Below are 18,331 nucleotides of genomic sequence, written 5' to 3' on the forward strand. Positions count from 1 at the left end.
CACTTCAGGATAAATTAGGCTGTGGGAATTAGAGAAATTCAATGCACTGAGGTTGGCAACCCCCCTCCTTTTCTTTTTAACATTGGCTGTACATAGAGGAGACATGAAAAAATATTTCACAGGCACACTTTGAGCTCAACTCTGACTTGTATCTGATAAGTAAACATGAATTGTCCAGTTCCCAGGAAGAATGTTGTACCTCCAGCCTCAATCTGTTGGTTACAAAAGGTATATCTAGGGCTTTCCTAGGATTAGTATCATCCGTCTTCATCTTTTTGAACAAACTCGCAGAGTATTTTTCATCAGCATCATATACGATCGGCACACATTCATAAATCAAAGCCTTACACAAGTTCAGCCAATTTGATTCTTGGAGCCTGAAAAAGTTGTATTGACCTGTTATTTGAGTGCTGAATCATTCATAGGATCACAATCAGCCTGGTTTCTCACTAAGTGCTGGTTTTAAAAGTCAATGTGGTCGTATAGGAAGCTACATAGTTATAAGTTGCAGACCAGCTTAGGCTCACCTGACATCTTTTAGTTTATTATACATGTATTGCTGCTTTTTACTATGTGTTAAAAATAACTATACAGTGGTACCTTGGGTTACATACGGTTCAGGTTACATACGCTTCAGGTTACAGACTCTGCTAACCCAGAAATAGTGCTTCAGGTTAAGAACTTTGCTTCAGGATGAGAACAGAAATTGTGCTCCGGTGGCGCGGCAGCAGCAGGAGGCCCCATTAGCTAAAGTGGTGCTTCAGGTTAAGAACAGTTTCAGGTTAAGTACGGACCTCCGGAACGAATTAAGTACTTAACCGAGGTACCATTTATCCTGCTTTTCTTCCAAAGAGATCAGCATAGGATGCATGGCTGATTTCTCTTACATTTTAATTTTTGAAACAGCTCTGTGAGGTTGGCAGAAATATGATGACTTTTCTAATGTCATCACCAGTGAGCGTCATTATCGTGTGAAGAGTTACTTCACAAGTTGTTAAATTTTCTAGATGTTTTAAGTATATAGCTAAAATGTAAAGAGTAATTATACAGGGAGGTACATTCACCAGGGTAAAAATAGTAATAATGAGGGACACACATACACACACACACTCCAGCGTGTTTCAGATGACTAAGAAACAGAGGAGGCAGCACATCTGAATACTGAACCAACATTCTCTGAAGAAGGACCAGTAGGGTTCAAAATGTGTTGGATTAATACATATCTCTTGTATATACCCCATTGTTTTTTGCTTCTGCTTTGAGTTCTTTTGGGGGGTTATTATTCACCCCTTTTTTCTTGCATTGCATTCATCAGGGGGCCTGATTGCAGTTCCCTACTGAATGTACACAAGAAGGAAATTCTGGGTTTGGATGAATGTGCAAAATTCACCCCTTAGAATGAATTCAAGGACAGGCTGTTAGTAGGACCATTGCATAACCATGCAGTACTAGTTGGGACCACAGAAGCAAAAATGTTTTCATAGAATCATAGAATTGTAGAGTTGGAAGGGACCACAAGTCCAGCCTTCTGCAATGCAGGTAGCATTTTGCCCAATGTGGGGCTTGAACCCACAACCCTGAAGTTTACGAGTCTCATGCTCTACCATGTGCACCTATGAGAGCACTAGTATCTCCTTTATGCCAACTGCTGTACTTAGTGAGTGGCATACTATTATTTAAAAATAGGAATAATGTTAAGTAGATTTTTATGCAATTAAATTGTTATAATAAAATAAAAATAGTGGTACCTAGAAGTTTTAACATTCTTCCCAAATGCTGCATGTTTGCCTATGTAATTAGACTGAACATTGTGATATTGGCCAGCTAATATAAAAGGCATTAAAAATGCATAGCCTGAAACACATGGAAGCCTTCATAACACTGGGGACCCTAAAATTAATTTAAAAAAGAAAGAACTAGTAATGTTCAAATGTAGTATAAATGTGAATTCTCTAAAGTCGCTTCTTCATGTTTCGCTACTCAAAGCTGTTTAAGAGAAAAATAGAGACTTATTTATTTGGAATCACCTTGATTTGACTGCCTGTTTACACATAATATATGACAATTTCAGTTTCTTATTTCACGGGCATGGGTCTCTTAAAATCTTGGGTTAGGGGTTTCTTCCCCCTCTAAAAGTAATTATGATTTATAATGTATTTGGTTCCTTAAGTTTCAATGAGGTCAGCATTGCAGATTAGCCTCGACTGGCTTTTGTCTCACATATGCATCAGGCATCTTCCATTCTGCCATAAAGTGGAGGAAATTTCAAGGGATGATGAATTTGGAATTTTAATAGACTGCCATTAATCTTTTGTAATTCTTTCTTCCTCCATCCTAACTGTGGATCCAGCATATCTACATTCTAGCCTAATTATAAGGCTCACTATAGCAGTGTAATTTGTCATGCAAAACAGCTGTTTCCAGATCCTCCACTGTCGAGGAATTGAAGCAGGGATAGATCTGAACCCTGAGAAAACTGACATGTCATAAATTATTACGAAAAGGGCATTTCCCCTCCTGCAGGCTTGGAAGAAATGAAGGCAGAAAAGACCCTTTCCCACCCCCAGCCTCGCCCCATCCGCACATTATGAATAACCCAAGCCTCTGCTTGTCTAAATTTGCAGTGAACTTGCCTAGTCTCTCTGCCTTAGAAGCACATCAAACATACACCCATGTCCATAAGCTCATATGATTATGATACATTTTTATTTTGCCATAGTTTCTAGGCGACGTTTCTTCATTTTGGAGATGTCATGTGTTGAAGTGGCTTGAAATTTGAAATATGGCTAGAGGTAGATTGCCATACATCATTTACGCTTTTAAAGATTCAGAGCTACATATTAATTTAATGGTAAGGGTGTCGTTCGCACAAGAACACCATTGAGCCTCCAGTGGCACAATGGGTCCATGCGTCTGGCTGTTAACCAGAAGACTGGTGGTTTAAGCGGGGGGTTGGACGAGATGACCCCCGGGGTCCCTTCCAACTCTACAATCCTATGATCCTATGCAGTGCTTTAAACAAGGTTGCTTAGTTGTACAGTGGTACATCGCAAGACGAATGCCTTGTAAGACAAAAAACTCGCAAGACGAAAGAGTTTTTCATTTTTTGAGTTGCTTCGCAAGACGAATTTCCCTATGGGCTTGCTTCGCAAGACGAAAACGTCTTGCATGTTTGTTTCCTTTTTCTTAAAACCATTAATACCCAGGGTGCATTCAGGGGGTGCAGTTGCGACTTGACTTCGAGGAGCAACTCATAGCACGTGGTGTGGTAGCCTTTTTTGAGGTTTTTGAAGACTTTGGTGATTTTTGAAGCTTTTCCAAAATTCGTGCTTCGTAAGATGAAAAATTCACAAGATGAAAAAACTCGCAGAACGAATTAATTTCGTCTTGCGAGGCACCACTGTACTATCATTTTCCTACTCATATTGAAATACTGGCCCTCAATGAGGCCAAACTTAGATTCGCAAAATGTTTAGGGGTATGCGTAACCCTGCGTCCCCCCAGAAAGAAAGCACTGATCCTTTGTACTGATGGGTGGGGCAGCACATGGTGGCTGTATGATGTGCTGCTGATGTGTATGTTGGCCATGCCCCCTATTGTGTATTTGGCCAGCTTGGAAGGCCTTTATGCACCGTTGGAAGACACAGAGAGCCCCTTCACAGTCCCATCGATGGTGTGGACAGTGCTGGAGCAGGATTTCTCTCTCTTTTCTCTTTCTCCCTCTCCGCCCACTCTCTGTCTTTGTGTGCAACTCCCCTCACACATTCCTTGAACAAGTTCAAAGGGTCATCTGACACCTCCCATAAGATGGTAGTATAGATTTGGGAGGGCAATTAAGAAACAATACAGGGTCAATTGTTATGTACTAAGTTGAATAGGATCAAAAATGCAGTAGTCTGATTGGTCTTAGAACAATAGGATCCAAAATGCAGCAGTCTGATTGGTCCTAGAACAATAGGATCCAAAATGCAGCAGTCTGATTGGTCCTAGAACAATAGGATTCAGAATGCAGCAGTCTGATTGGTGCTAGAACAATGCAGCAGTATGATTGATCCGCAGGAGCCACCCAATCCAGCTCCAGATGGAAGTGAATCCACAACCTGATTGGCCTACAGGAGAATTCCAGAATTAGCCAATCAGGTGCAGCCCATTGTGTAAATAATGTATATAAAGCAGATATTTTGGGGGAACTTTCATTCCTCCTCACCACTATGAGCTGAATAAAGAGCATGAAATCCACTCTCGACTCTGAGTATATTTCATCAATGAAGACCATTGGCAATGCAAGTGAACTGTTCTTCTCCCCTGCCCTGAGGTGTGAACAGAGGATGTCTCTGTCCACCCATGGTAACTGGATGTGAGCAAGGGTGGCTGGGAAGAAGGAGGGAGGGGGAAAGGACTGGGATCCATCTTGGGCAGGCTGGCTGAAGGCTGGCTGCACTGCTGTGGGGGACAAGCTCCTCCTGAAATGACCACGCTGTAAGCTCTGGACTCCATGCAGACTGAAGATGTAAATAGGTGAATAAACAATATTATTTCTTAGCTATGACAGTCTCCGCCATATCTCAGTTCTTCAAAGGACCACTGTCAGAGCTGCCTCCAGGTCCCAGCTCACAGAGGACCAACGCTAGGCTGTAGTTATGTACAAAAGTCTTTATTGAGGTTCAGTTTCCATTTTAAAGCCGCAGTGCGCAGCTCTACGTCTCGACCTTAGACCGGCGAAGTCCCGTCTGAGTCTCCGCCCCTTCCACACCAGTTTAACACTCTCGCTTTGCTCCACCTCTTCCTAAGTTCCTTTCTCCTCTGGGCCCTCCTGCCCGCTAGGGTTTCATCCCTTCTGGACTCCTCTGACGCTGACCCTGATGATTCTTCCCCCTCCTTCCGGCGGGCTTTAGGACCTGGTTCCCTATCCGGGCTACCTTCTGTGCCGCTCGCCTGTACATTTGAACTTGGCGCGCGCGCCCAGCCTGCAACTTTCCTCTTGACCGTTCCCTCGCTCTCCGATGGAGGCGTGGCCAACCCTGACTCATCTTCTCTCGCTGGTGGTGCATATGTGGGCTCTGATACCTGGGACTCCTCCCCCCCACTACGCTCTGGTGGGGAAGCTGGTCCTGATTTCCAACTGCTGCTCTGGGAGTCCCCGCTGGCCCCTTGCTTCTGGGGTGTCCCCCTTGGGTCCCCCCTTGCCCTGCCCATCGGCGCCCCCTTCTGTGAATCTTCCGATTCGCTGGAGAGGCTCATGGAATCTATCGGGCTGCTGTCATCTTCTCCTACGCTGCCCTCGGATTGCTCCCCCTCGCTCTCCATCTCCTCTCCTCCCTGCGCTCCCGCTGAGTCCCTGACAACCACAGACCCTGGGTAAATGCCTGGAACTCCACGGATACTTGCTGCAGCTTGGTGGGGGGGGCACCTAACTTTTGCAACAATATTCAGGTGCTGGTTGTTACTCCAAACTGCAACTCTCACCCATCTCAAGAAATGCTGAATGTGCTTGCTGACCTTTATAATGCTTTGTGTAGGCTCTACTAGGTTAAGCTGATATATTTGAGTTTAGTTTAAAGGTAGATATGGGACCTGCAGCAAACATCCAACCAACCAGCCATGCCTTTTCCCAAGAAACTCTATTTCATTCTCCATCACAGTGGTTTTCAATTTAACTCCCTGCCCACCCACAACAGACACACAGTATTTTTGCAGCCAATGAACATGCTCAGTCCTCATGCTTGGGTTGTTTACCTTCTTAAGATATCTGCCCCTCTTGTTTCACAGTAGACAAGAAAAATGGACTATGAAGCTTTGGAAACAGACTCATGGACCTCTGTGTCTCTGGATCACTACTTTCACGTGTTACTGCTTCTTCCCTTGCAGAATTGGATATTTATTTTATCAGTTGAGCAAAGTTTCCTCCAAGTTTCAGAAACATCTCTCAATTTTTGCTATGTGGTATGCAGTTACGCCATTTGTAGTTTTAGTTTTTGGTCCATATGAATGCCAATGTGCTATCTATCTATCTATCTATCTATCTATCTATCTATCTATCTATCTATTTCTTGAATGCTCACCTTCCAGAGAATTATGTTTGTGTGATGGGGAGGGGAACTGAATTGCTTTCATCTTGCCTTTCATTTCCACCCACCTAGATTCATCCCACCTTTCATTTTACCTCTCAGGCGACAGCACAAAATATGGGACAATGGTCTACTTTACCCTTTCTTGAACAGCAACAAAAAAGTTATAAAATATTCTTAAGGAAGAATGATGGGGAGAGAGATTTCATTTATCACAGCACAAGCTATCTGATAGCTATACCCACCGAGAATATTTTGCTCCCTTTTCTCACACCAATATAAAGAAAGCCAAAGACTGCCTGTGTGTGTGGAGAGGACTGGCAGGTTGAATCACATACAGTGGTACCTTGGGTTAAGAACTTAATTTGTTCTGGAGGTCTGTTTTTAACCTGAAACTGTTCTTAACCTGAGGTACCACTTTAGCTAATGGGACCTCCTGCTGCCGCCGCGTGATTTCTGTTCTCATCCTGAAGCAAAGTTCTTAACCCAAGGTACTATTTCTGGGTTAGCGGAGTCTGTAAGCTGAAGCGTCTGTAACCTGAGGTACCACTGTATGAATTGTATCAAGAATATTATTATAGCTCAGCACCATCTATACTGATTGGCAATAGTTCCCCAGGATTTCAGATAGGAGTCCTTCCTAGCCTCATCTGGGATGGTGGGCATTGAACCTGGGATCTTTTGTTTGTAAATGAGATGCTCTACCACACTCCTTCCTATAGCACCACATACCTTTGCTTTTCCATTGGGTTTACTATTGCTACAGATGCCACATCTGGTTCTAAAGCTTCAGTACAATGTTTGATTTGCCATATGGTTTGATGGGCTTGCATGATGCATCTGAGTGGGAAGCACCCCTTGCTAGAAAAAGAGGCTCAATGGTGGCCTCTTGTCTGTGGGATCCATAGATCTTGAGGAACATAGGAATCAGTCTTATCCCAAGAATGGGCCAAAAATTCATCTTTGGCCCATGTCACTTTTTCATGTGTTGACCAACGTGTCTATTATGTTTCTACATTGATCTGTGGATTTTTTGGGGTTCATTTTTACAGTAATCTGCTCAAATTCACTTTTGCACACGTATTTTAATACGCATTTTCTCTCAACACACATTTCTAAATTACAGTCTCTTAAATACGCAAATAATTCTTAAGATGTTGATTTTTTTGAGCTCAGAATCGCATTTGAACATTATGGCAAATGTGAAAGTGAGTGGATGACTATTATTATTATTATTATTATTATTATTATTATTATTATTTATATACTGCCCTATACCCTGAGGTCTCAGGGTGGTTCACAGAATAAAATCAAAATACAAAACACATAATCAAAATAAAAACAACAACCCAATAACCTCCCTACTAAATTCTGATTGTACATTAGTTTCAGAGATGTAGATCAGATCACTTGCTGTCAGAACGGCAAATATTATTTTTTTGCAAGCATCCCTATCTGAGTCAGACTGAGTATCATCTAAACCAATTGGTGGAAGCTCCCCAAGGTTTCAGATACAAGTATTTTCCAGCCCTGTCTAGAGATATGAGGAATTAAAGCTGGGCTCTTTTGCATGCAGTGCATGACCTCTGCCCAAGGAAAAATGGTCCTACCTTAAGTTGACCCCGAAACAAAGAGACTTTTAGAACAGGTGATCCTGCCCCCCCTTTCTTTTTGCTTCTGGCTGAGAATGTTCCAACCATCTTTATTTTCACAGAAATTCACATCTTCCTGCATGGTATTGTACGTATTGACACTTCTTCATGAATGCATGTGTTTTACGCAAAACTGATCTAAGTAACTGTTGCTTGTCACACACATGTTATACTAACACAGTGCTTGTACATACTACAGGCAACCCCCCTATTTTCAAGGTGCTGTTCTGAGGCACTGCACACGTCAGTGAAATCACGTATATTTGAAACACCATTGAAAAAGCTTACAAACACCCTGCCCTGTCCCATTCCACCCCTCTTTGTGACATTTTCTGGCTCACTTCCGGGTTCGGCGCAATGTGAATGTGACATTTGTGCACATAGGGAAGGTGGGTAAAATAGCCACACACAACATACATGCAAAAAAGAACTGAGAGCAGTCAGACAAATACTATACTATTCCACAGAGAAGCACAGACCTGTAAATAATTAACTGTGAATGTGGCGATCACACAGGGTCCCTGGACGTTTAACGGTCTTTTGATCCCTGTGCCACCACTGTGCTCACTTCCCCACTGCCACCAACCAGTTACTCTCTGGTAAAACACTGAGTCTAGTCAGTTGTTAAAAGGTTTCTCAGATAATATTCCTGTCAATACCTTCTGACTGATTATCACAACTGTTTGACTGACTCCTCTTAACAAATTCTCTCACTCTCTCACACCAGACTAGCCCAACCCACAGACTTATCTTCTCTGTCTCTTCTAACTCCAGACTGTCTTCTCCACAACTCTAACTCCTCCCAAAAACCTCTATGCTTCAACCTTATACACAATTAACTCTTCCCCCTGGGTTCCCATTGGTTAGTCATTTTACAATTAGTTAACCCTTTCCCTATGAACCCAGTATGATGTCACACACATATGAGGGCAAACGCCACATACCTCCCCCCTTCAGAAGATTGACTCAGGAGGGATAACTTAACCTAGTTATTCTCCTGATCAATCAGCATTACATATCTAATGCAAATAAACATTTACTAACCTGTTATTATACCCTTCACATCCCATATAACATTGGTACATTGGCCCCAGATGTACGGCTTCAGTTTCTGTAATGCCCACACAATGGCAAGGCATTCCTTCTTGATGGTCGAAATATGTCTTTCTCTCGGAAGTAATTTCTTGCTTATGAAGGTACCTTTATTTCTTGTAGATTGCACAGTTGCTCCCCTCTCCCTTCCCAGCATGTTATATCGGCTTTGTCTGGATCTTCACGTATTGTATACAGTGTCCAGCCTTCTGGTCTAATATGAGGCTTTAACACGTTCACATGGACCACCTTACGCCCTTCTTCCCCTTGTTGGATTACGTAATTCACATCACTCATTTTGGACACAATTTTGTACGGTCCCTCCCATGCTAGTTGCATTTTTTTTCCTTTGGTTGGCCTCAACAGCAACACTTCATTATCGGGTTCAAAAGTTCTTAGTCTGGCCTTTTTGTCATACCAGGTTTTCTGCTTTGTTTGGGCCGCTTTTAAATTTCCCCCTGCTATCGCTAAGGATCTTTTCAATGTATTTTGCAGATTGTATACGTAGTCTATCACTGACTCTGGATCTCTGTCTTGATATTCATCCCAAGTCATACGGAGCAAGTCTAACGGTCCTTTTACTTTTCGTCCTAGTAACAGCTCAAAAGGACTAAACCCTGTACTTTCTTGGGGTATATCACGATACACATAAAGAAGAGGTTGTAATTTGCAATCTCAGTCATTGGGGTTCTCTGCTGCATAGGCTTTGATCATGCGGATCAAAGTCCCATTAAACCTTTCCACCAAACTCTTTGTTTTGGGATGGTATGGTGTTGAAGTTATGTGCTTGACGCCACACACTTCCCACAACCTTTTCATTAGTCATGAGGTAAAAGAGGTTCCCAAATCAGTGACAATCTCACTAGCAAAACCTAACCAACTCATATAATTAACTAAAGCATCCACCACGTTCTCCGTCACTATATTTCACAACAGGATGGCTTTGGGGTACCTGGTCGCAAAATCCAAAATTGTGAGGATATATTTGTGTCCTCATTTCGTGGCTCTAGACAATGGTCCTATCAGATCAAGACCCAATCTCTGGAATGGTGTAGAGATTACAGGCCAAGGACACAGCGTGGCCTTTGTCTTATCCTGGCATGTGTGGGCCCAAAGGTGGCACCTGGCACCCCCTGACTACACCAACTCTCAGGGCTGGCTTTCATTTCAAAAGCAGTGAGCATGCTGCTGGAACTTACTCTATTGGCTTCGATGTGTTGCAACACCTATGGGAGTTGTTTTCCTTCCCATTTCTTGAGCAGATACATTAGCTTCAAAGAGATAAACTTAATTTAATGAAACAATGGGAAAGGACAGAAATAAAGTGAAATTACTATCCTAACCCTTCTTCCAAAGGCATGCCAAATGTTTTCTTGAATCAGAGAACTGCCTCCTCCTTATTCAACCAGCGAGATTTTCACTGGTCTCACAATAATGCAAAGGACATTTCCGCACTTCAACTATCTGAAGCAGTCATGCACATTACCTTGACGTTGAGTCTCTGATCGATATGATTTGTGTCCCCTTCTTGCTGACTAGGAGATGTAGTTTGGACTGTTGACAGCACATCTTGGAAGAAGTTGCATAGCCTTTCCAACCTAGGACAGAATTGGAGAATATAAGAAACTGGTTTGCAGTTTCTGTACTGAACCTGGGGCACATGACATCTCCAGGATAGACATGAATTTAGTGTCATGAGCATCTTCTGGATGGGAATAGGACCCAATGGAAAAAAATATTATCAAAAGACCCTCCAAAATGTGGAGATGGCCTTCTAATTATATGCAGAAATGAAAAAGACAAGACACCTTATCTGAAGCATTGTGTTTCAGTGTGCTATGTGTTCCCTAAGCTGCACTCCCTTTTTTGCTCCTAGTGGGAAATCTTATGATGCCACTGGTCACTGAAACTTGTTGCTGGTTCTACAAATGTAGCTTGGATGGAGGTGTCCAGCCTTCTGCATTGTATTTTTTTACCGTTTGACTTTATTTCCTTGAAAATTTCTCCCCTTTTCTCCTTTGCAATGTAGGTTTTAAAAACTAGTTTCTGGAAAGTGAGATACCTTTTTCACAGCAGCGTAACAATAGTTTCACTGTTTAAGGAAGTATGCAGACAACCAAATATTAGGGAAGCCATGTCGCACACAAGGAATTGCAGAAAGGAGCAAGAATTTTACCCCCACAATCTTCTCCTTCCCTCCCTTTCAATCTGATCCAATGCATGCTTATTCAGGTGTAAGTGTACATAGGATTGCAACCTTACAGTGCAATCCTAACCAAATCTACTCCAAAGTAAATAATAATAATAATAATAATAATAATAATAATAATAATAATCTGTACCCTACCCATCTGGCTGGGTTTCCCCAGCCACTCTGCGGGGCTTCCAACAAAGATTAAAAATACATTAAAATGTCACACATTAAAAACTTCCCTGAACAGGGCTGCCTCCAGATGTCTTCTAATTGTCAGGTAGTTGTTTATCTCTTTGACATCTGATGGTAGGGCATTCCACAGGGCGGGCACCACTACCAAGAAGGCCCTCTGCCTGGTTCCTGGTAACGTGGCTTCTCGCAGTGAGGGAACTGCCAGAAGGCCCTTGGAGCTGGACCTCAGCGTCCAAGGCGAACCATGGGGGTGGAGACGCTCCTTCAGGTATACTGCACAGAGGCTGTTTAGGGCTTTAAAGGTCAACACCAACACTTTGAATTGTGCTCGGAAATGTACTGGGAGCCAATGTAGGTCTTTCAAGACCGGTGTTATGTGGTCTCGGTGGCCGCCCCCAGTCACCAGTCTAGCTGCTGCATTCTGGATTAGTTGTAGTTTCTGCGTCACCTTCAAAGGTAGCCCCATGTAGAATTGAAATCCTGTTCAATTCAATGGGGTTTAGTCCCAGGAAAGTGGGTTTCAGTTTGCCTCCTTCATATGGCCTTGAGTAGCTCCTAGGTTATTTTCCCACTCATTCGTCCTTCATACAGATGATCAAATGCCAAAGCAGCCATCATTAGACTAGATCTGGTTAGTGGTGTATTTTATTGAACCTGTGCAGTAGACTAATCTTATATGGATTTTCTGCTACTTGTTAATTCCATCACTCCAAGCAATGTAGCAACGGTCAGCTCTTATAAGCAACTTTTGATTGTCTGCTGTTATTGTTGATGGCTTTCTCTCTTCTCCCCACCAACAACTTTCTTTAAAAACAAACATAAAAGCAAACCCAAATATACCAGGAGTGTTGATGGAAAAGAGCAGAATAATTAGCACTTGTACACAGAAATTTTAGGAAGAACTATTTGACATGGCAAACATTTTCTTCCCATGAGGAATAAACATTACAAACAGTTTATTCTCACGAGGAGTGAGGAAATAGCATCAAGTAAAACAAGGGTATTCATGCATTATCTTACAAGCAGCGCTATAGCTTTTATACCTACTGTGGGGAGCTTCCACCTCTACCACCACAATGTCATGTATCTCAATCCATGAGTCTTCTTTATTTACACACAAGTGTCTGTATATATGCATTTTAAATTCATTTGTTGCCACCCATTCCTTCAAAAGGCTTTACAACCTCTGAGTAACGTAGTTGCGCCTGGATGTGAAAGGGCTCCATCGCCAGAGACAGGATAACCTAAAAGTAGGCCAATTAAGGGGATTTCATATAGATAAAGAAAAACTGATACACGTATCAGGTGCTGGATTGCAGTTTCCACAGGCTGAGGAGCCACAATTGCTGGCTTTAGCTTCCAAATGCCCTCAAGTCAATTTTCCTAATGCCCCACCCCACCCAGTTATATCCTCTTATCCCCAACCAACTCACCAGTCCCAATCCAAGTCATCTCTCCTTCACAGTTAACCCCCAACAGACTTTTAACTGTCCAACTGGCTTGAACTGGCCTGATCCAAGCCACACCTACTAAAACTCAAAGTCTCTTTCCTCTGCCGGAACCTACCACCGAGTAACGACTGCTAAACAGGCTTGTCACATTATAACAAAACAAAGCCTTGTGGCATACAAAGACATAACACATCTTCCTTTTAAATACAGTGGTACCTTGGGTTAAGTACTTAATTCGTTCTGGAGGTCCGTACTTAACCTGAAACTGTTCTTAACCTGAAGTACCACTTTAGCTAATGGGGCCTCCTGCTGCTGCCGCGCCGCCAGAGCGCAATTTCTGTTCTTATCCTGAAGCAAAATTTCTGGGTTAGCAGAGTCTGTAACCTGAAGCGTATGTAACCTGAAGCATATGTAACCCGAGGTACCACTGTACAGACATAACCAAACACATACATAGCGTTTCTCTTCACTGACCTAAGAAAATTGCAAAGGAAGTGTGAGCTCTTCTCAGGCCTTTAACATTTGTGCATGCCCTGTTTGGGTCTGTAACAATATGCCCTTTCTTTCTTATTTTCTTTCTTTCTTTCTTTCTTTCTTTCTTTCTTTCTTTCTCTCTCTCTCTCTCTCTCTTCATTTTGGTCTGCAGAGTGGCTTGCAAACCAGGGCTTCAAGTGAAAAAGATCACTTGAGGAACGTCCCCAAGCTACACGCCTGTTTATTCAAAGTGAGTGAAACCCAGGCTGCATACACACATTTTATTCTAGAATCAATTGCTAGCCTTTTCTACATAATCCACCCACAATCTAGATCTGTTGCATAGTTCTTGCCCATGAAAATCACCTCTTGAGAAAGGGGCTTCCTTCTGAAAATAAAAGCTCATTGATTCTGCATTATCAAGCAGTCTGTGCATTTGAAAACAGATATAGGCAGTCCCAACAATGGTGTGTGTCCCCGTGTGTGTACACACCTGGCAAATCATGCTCTGGATGGGCATCTACCAAAATCATGATCGCCACTTCAGATATGTCAGCCATACATATTTATTCCAGGTCTGAGAGAAGAAGAAAAAATCCTCTCTAACTTTTGTAGTTGTATATGGATGCTGCATAACTGTAGGAACATTTTGAATATTTTAAGGAAGTGGGTATGCATTTGGAGATGAGAGGGTCATACAGTAACTCACCAGCACTCCTCCTGGCCCTCTAGCCTAGTGGGCACCTTCTCTTTTAAAAAAAATCCATTTCTTTATTAATTAGATTTCCTATCCGCCTTTTACCACAAAATCCCAGGACAATTTACAACAATAAATTATACAATTATAAAACAAAATAAAACAGTTACATAAAACACAAAAAGTGCAATAACAAAAATAATTTCATATAAAACAATTCCATATATGAAAACAGTTAAGAGTAGTTTTAATACAGATGCAGACCGGGGGAGTGTGTGTTTACACATTATAGCATAAGCATGTTCCAAATGGTATCATTTTATAAAACCAGACAAAGGGCTACCCTAAGAATATAATATAAAGGTAAAGGGACCCCTTGACCATTAAGTCCAGTCGCAGACGACTCTGGGGTTGCGGCGCTCATCTCGCTTTACTGGCCGAGGAATCTGACGTTTGTCCGCAGACAGTTTTTCTGGGTCATGTGGCCAGCATGACTAAGCCACTTCTGGCGAAACCAGAGCAGCGCACAAAAATGCCATTTACCTTCCCGCCAGAGTGGTACCTATTTATCTACTTGCACTTGATGTGCTTCCAAACTGCTAAGTTGGCAGGAGCTGGGAACGAGTAACGGGAGCTCACCCGGTCATGGGGATTTGAACCGCCGACCTTCCGATCAGCAAGCCCTAGGCTCAGTGGTTCAGACCACAGCACCACCCGCATCCCTTAGAATATAATATACTGGGCTAAAAAATATTACATCATACAAGCAAAAGACTGCACTTGTGATTTCATGTGATTTATTTTAAGTCAATGGAAACCCAAGTGGAACAAATATCTTTCTTTTAAAGAAAAGAGATGCAAAGAAAAAGGAACAAGAGGAAATAAACAAAAACTTACTTAATTTGCCTGACCCCCTAGGACGTTTTCTTTGACAATGCCACACCATTTCTGCATCTTTCTAAGAACCATGGGGAGTCAGGAACAAATATTCCTCTTTAACAACAAGCAAACTGAGGTTGTGATGTCAGTGACATTTGCCCCAGGCCAGCTAGTGAATCCATGACAAATATGTGGTTTGAATCAAGATCTCTCAGGCCCACATCAACTGCCCTGTCTTCTGAAGAGCATGTGAAATACTTGATAGAATCTGAAATCACATTACTATACAATAACCACTCTCCTACCCTCCGTCAAAAGCAGCGCAAAAACACTTCCAATTATTTCACATTCACTTATCCCGACTTCTGAACATTAAAATGTTAACATGATGATAATCAGACTTAAATCAATTACTGCATAATTGCTGAGTCAATGGGAGCATGGTTAAATATTGATAAGAGTCTTAAAGCTCTATCAGGATGTATTGACAACCAGAGTGACGAATGCAGCCCTTATTCAAGAGGAAAACTGGACAGCAAAGGGTTGAGTTTATTCTTATTGCTGCTGAGAGCATGGGCAATCAATATGGACTGCCTGTGCTCTTTTAAGCATGGGGCAGGGCTGGCATCCAAGGGTTATTTCCAATCTTTTTCATCCTGAGATTTACGTGGCAGAGATACTACATGTCATAGGGCAAAGCATTTGACTTAAAAAAAAAGAGAGAAGAATATCCAATTTGCAGATTAAAAATACGGGATGGAAGCAGGGCATTGTTCTTTCTGCTCAGAAAGGCATAGCTTTTCTCTGCTTAGCATTCTCTAACCATAATAGCCCCAAGCCTTGCTCGCTCCGGTGGCGATGGTTAAAAATTATAAGTCATTTTACTTGGACAGATAGATGCCAAATGGCTGCGAGGATTTTTAGCCACCTGATACAATTAGGTAAAGGTGGGCCACATTTTTAATTATACTGAGCTTTGGTCTGCTTACCATGCATACCCAAGGAGAAAGCATGTTAAATAGCTTTGTGTTGTTGGCCACTGAACATAACAAAAATAAGCAAAAATAGCAGTTAATAGATAATGTACATCGAACAAAATTGCTGCAGAACTACAAATGCCGATATGCTGAATGGAGCAAAGGATTAAAATTACACATCTAAAAATAGAGAAAAAAGCATATTCACCAAAAATAACAATTAATGGTTACTTCAGGTATCCCATGGCCCTTCATCTGGTTTCAGAAACAGCCATGACAAAGTTTGCATGTCTGGTTTTTGGCTCCTCACATGCTCACCAGCATGTGGACATGAACAGGGCTGCTAAGTAATCAATGAGTTAAGTCTATAGCCTGGTTTGCATGACACAGTATGCCAAATTCAAAGTGTTAGTGCTGACCTTTAAAGCCCTAAACGGTCTTGGCCCAGTATACCTGAAGGAGCGTCTCCACCCCCATCGTTCTGCCTGGATGCTGAGTTCCAGCTATGAGGGCCTTCTGGTGGTTCCCTCACTGCAAGAAGCGAAGCTACAGGGAACCAGGCAGAGGGCCTTCTTGGTAGTGGCGCCCGTCCTGTGGAACGCCATCCCATCAGATGTCAAGGAAATGAACAACTATTTGACTTTTAGAAGACATCTGAAGGGAAGTTTTTAATGTTTGATGTTTTATCGTGTTTTTAATATTCTGTTGGGAGCCGCCCAGAGTGGCCAGGGAAACCCAGCCAGATGGGTGGGATATAAATAACAAATCATTATCATTATCATTATCATTAACTATGGCATGCCAAGACTGTGTGAACCTGTGAGCTCCTGGAGATGTGCTTGAAGCTCTGCTTCTCCCAGGTTCAAAATTTGTCCTCTGTTACAGCTTATGGTTATTAAGGAGAGGGCTTAACCATGAGTCTCAGCCCCCCCCCACTATATACATTTAAAGCACTTCACTAAGGATCATAGGAACAATATTTTACCTTTTACAGAGCTAGTTTCCCACAGCACTGGATTTAGCATGGCGCAGGTGGTTCCCCTGCACAGGGTGCTGAGCTGAGGGGCTGCAAAACACTACTAATACTACTACTACTACCTATCTTTATATGGGTGTCTACTCAAAGTTAGGTAGGAAACATTTAGGGGGCAGACAAATTTTGTCCTCGCTCAGGGCAACATGTTACTGAAGTCGATCCCTGTTCCCAATATTATTTGTGCTATAAATGGATGGTGCGTATACAGCCACAGTTTGGATGACATGCTAAGCCTAGCACATTAAAACTGGTCAGGCAGAAATTCACAGACTGTTTTCTTTTGAAAGAAAACTACATGAAAATGATGTACAGATGGTATATAACAACAGTACAGATAGCAAGAGTGTATAAAACCGGGTCAAATATATGTTGGAAATGTAAAGAAAAGAGACCTTTTACCATATGTAGTGGGAAATGTAGAGAAATTAAAAAATTCTGGGAAATGATATATAATGAATTGAAGAAAATGTTTAAAATGACATTTGTAAAAAAAAACCAGAAGCATTTTTGTTAGGGATTGTAGGACAAGACCTACCAAAGAAATTAAAGAACTTATTTATGTATGTTACAACTGCGGCAAGAGTCTTGATAGCACAAGGATGGAAGAATGAGGAAACCCCGACAAAAGAACAGTGGCAAGAGAAATTGATGAACTATGCGGAACTGGCAAAACTGACATAAAAATTGCAAGATAAGGACAACTGTGACTTTAAGGAAGCATGGGAACTTTTTACAAATTATTTAAAAAGACAACAATATTGGAAGATCCAAATTATTCATTGGAATAATATGTCTTTCTATGGATAACTTGAAGCTGTATTGTTTTTAACACTTGATTGAGAGCCACCCAGAGTGGCTGGGGAACTCAGCCAGATGGGCGGGGTATAAATAATAAATTATTATTATTACTATTATTATTATTATTATTATTATTATTGAATTAGGTTCTCTTCCTACCCCTTCAAGGAGCTCCATGTATTTGCGTTGTTACTAGCCTCACACTTGTCACTGGTGGGGAAGAGGAGGAAGATGATTGTGAAGGATTTCAAAACTGGGGCAAAGGCCAGAGTGGCTTGGGAGGTTCAATTCCTGGAGCCTCATTTTCAATAATATGAAAAAAGAGGTCAGTGAAAAAAGAAAATCATTGTTCACTCTGAGGAATAAAAATAGACAGTGCTAAGGCAGGACAGCTAGTGATCCAAACAATGTCTTTAACACCTACACTGTAATTATTATCAAACTGTTTGAGAAGATAATCAGGAGAAATCATTAAACAAAAACTTTGGACAGCGATGTTCTCTCTCTCTCTCTCTCTCTATATATATATATACGAATGTGTGCCTGCTGCTTTATTTTATTTTATTTTATTTTTTAATACCAACTGATATTCATGAGGGTAAAGTGAAATCTTCTGCAAAAAAAAAAAAGAACTTTCTTCAGGTTTCTCATTTTAAATTGATTCAGGGCACTGTACTTATGATTTCCCTTTGGATGCATAGCATTTCCTTAGCCGTCAATGCCTATGTTTACCCTCTCACTGAAATTCAATTCAGAATCTCCTGCAAAAATCTGTTCAATCAAAATGTATTAGCATTCCTCAGGTTAAGTCAGGATATACC

General features: G+C 41.8%; 1 long non-coding RNA gene across 7 annotated transcripts in view; it reads right to left on the minus strand.

The window, feature by feature from the left end:
• Positions 1-18,331, minus strand: part of LOC307218882 — a 173,771-nt gene that overhangs the window by 123,974 nt on the left and 31,466 nt on the right. For 3 of the 7 annotated variants that reach the window (XR_013840071.1, XR_013840072.1, XR_013840073.1), the window contains one exon: positions 10,299-10,410. This is a non-coding gene — a long non-coding RNA (uncharacterized lncRNA). Of the gene's footprint in view, positions 1-8,380; positions 10,411-18,331 lie in introns of those variants that run through there. The other 4 variants (XR_013840074.1, XR_013840075.1, XR_013840076.1 and 1 more) reach the window with 2 other exon arrangements.

Source organism: Podarcis cretensis (assembly GCF_951804945.1).
Source record: "Podarcis cretensis genome assembly, chromosome: 6".
Taxonomy (NCBI): Eukaryota; Metazoa; Chordata; class Lepidosauria; order Squamata; family Lacertidae; genus Podarcis; species Podarcis cretensis.